At 56.4% G+C, this 2175-nt stretch overlaps 1 long non-coding RNA gene across 1 annotated transcript in view; it reads right to left on the reverse strand.

Moving 5' to 3' along the window:
* The window catches only part of LOC113203033 (uncharacterized), a 236033-nt gene extending 234232 nt beyond the window's left edge, over positions 1-1801 (reverse strand). Inside the window, exon 1 of the long non-coding RNA XR_008010910.1 lies at positions 1327-1801. This is a non-coding gene — a long non-coding RNA (uncharacterized LOC113203033). The remainder of the gene's footprint in view (positions 1-1326) is intronic.
* Between the last annotated feature and the right edge of the window lie 374 nt (positions 1802-2175).

Consider the following 2175-nt stretch of genomic DNA (forward strand, 5'->3'; position numbering starts at 1 on the left):
GGGAGGGAGCGAGGGAGGGGGCGAGGGAGGGAGCGAGGGAGGGAGCGAGGGAGGGAGCGAGGGAGAGAGGGAGGGACGGACGGACGGACGGACGGAAGGACAGAGGGAGGGAGAGAGGTAGGCAGGGAGGGAGAGAGTGAGGGAGAGAGAGAGAGAGAAGAGGAGAGAGACAGAGAGAGCGAGGAGTGAAGGCGACGAGGAAATGATCCGCGTAAGGGTGAGGAAACCTGTGAATGCGATGAAGGGGGAGGGGGGGCGGCCTTCACCAAGTAGAGAGGGTGCGCTTCCAGGATCCAGGTAGGGCAGAGAGCCCACCCGCACGGTGTACAGCGAAGGAGCCCCGGACATGAAGTGGGACTGAAGCGGCCTGAAGTGCGGAGGGAGCCGGCGGGCCACTCATCCACTTCAGTGACCACGCTACGCTACGCTCCGCCACGCTCCGCCACGCCCGCGGGGCAATAAAGGCCGCCCCCTTGGACATTACACGCTGCTCCGGCACCACCTGCTTGTTGGGCACACTGGAAACACAAGTGTGTGAATGTCGCACGCGCGTAGTAATGTAAATATCGATTTGTGAAAAGATTTTTCCTAGAAAATTGACACGTTAAACCCCCCGAAGTGTACAAATGGATATTCAGACACCTACAAGTGAGCGACATTCACACACTTGCGTTTCCAGTGCACGGGCACGCAACAACGACGGCTCGTGTCTTCAGAGCAAAAAGTACTGGCAGTTTGTTTTCCGCACAACCAAAATCCTTATTATTTGACATTGTTTTTGTGTGTGTTGTTTTAGAAAGTCGGCCTCAGGAAATTAATAAAAGGCGAGCCGAGCGTGTTTGTGACGACAGGGCGGGCGGTACAGGGCGGATGTGGGGTGCGCCCCCTCCCCCTCGGGCAATGCCAAAGCCAGTCTCATAACCGAGACCGTGATTGGATACCGTGGCGAATGATTATTTCCACGTGCTCCGGTGGCAGAAATTCCAAGCCGAGCCGAAGGGGGAGGGAGAGGGTGGCACGCCAGGAATGGCTGTAAGCCTGCCCACCGGCCGCAGTGCCTGTAACCTTCCATAGTTCGTGGATCAGGGAGAGATCACGAGATCACGACTCTTTGACAGAATGATATTTGTTGGTGAGACGAGCCGCCCGTTTCTAAAATCGGGTCCAATAAAGGGATTATTACTATCGATACAATGTTTTATTTTAGCGAATTCATGTTTTGCTCTAGTGGCTTATTAATTCTAGTTGCATCTCTATCTGCCTACGTCCCCATTCCCTATTTCTACTCTCTAGCGGGCCACTACACTAGACAGGGGTGGTACTCACTGCCAAGACAGCGTCCCCGCGATGCCCTCGCGCAGCCGGTCCTTGAGCGAGCGCTGCCTGGACGGGCCGGACCCGGTGAAGGCCGCCATCCTGTCCAGCTTGGCGGTGTCTCCTCAGCTGGGCTGGCCTCCTAGTCGGCGTCGGCGACCTCCCCGGGGCTCTTCATGTCGTTGATCGGGCTGGCGAGGCAGGAGAGAGCCGTTGAGACCACACCTCTCAATGGATCCCTCCGATCGCTACACAACGGCCACGCTAAGAATCGAATTTTGAAACCTCTAGCCCTACAACCTCCCATGCAACCCTCAGTGTGAGACCTTCCAATTGAGCCCCTTAACACCTATGCTTGAAAACTTATCCAAACTGAAGCGTCTGTCAGGGCAGCCCTCGATGTGAAACCCTCTATCCGAACACAAAACAGTGCGTGAAACCCTTTTCTACCTCAACAACGCGTGAAACCCGGAAAAAAAAACTCTCAGCTAACCCCAACGGGAAAGTCACTGCGTAGCCCTTTCGAGCCCTCACAGTGGAGCCCGCAGCTGCACTGCAGCCGGCCGTCCCGAGCCCGTGGCGCCACACCTGGAACAAAACAAGCGACGATCAGAATCAATCGGCTGGGGAAAACGCCGGGGGGGCTTTTTGTCGCTGTGTGAGTCGAACGCGTGTTGAGCAGCGGTATGGGGTTCGGGAGAGAAGGGGGATATGGGTGGGAGAGGGAGAGGGTGGGAGAGGGCTGAAGCCCAGCCCCAACCCGAACAACATGCCTGCCTGCCTGCAGCGACATGGTAATGCTTTCCGGCTAAGCGGGACGTTCCATAAAACAAGCGAAATTAAAAAGCAACACAGCAAATC

This window comes from Frankliniella occidentalis, unplaced genomic scaffold, assembly GCF_000697945.3.
Source record: "Frankliniella occidentalis isolate FOCC.00 unplaced genomic scaffold, Focc_3.1 Scaffold26, whole genome shotgun sequence".
Lineage (NCBI taxonomy): Eukaryota > Metazoa > Arthropoda > Insecta > Thysanoptera > Thripidae > Frankliniella > Frankliniella occidentalis.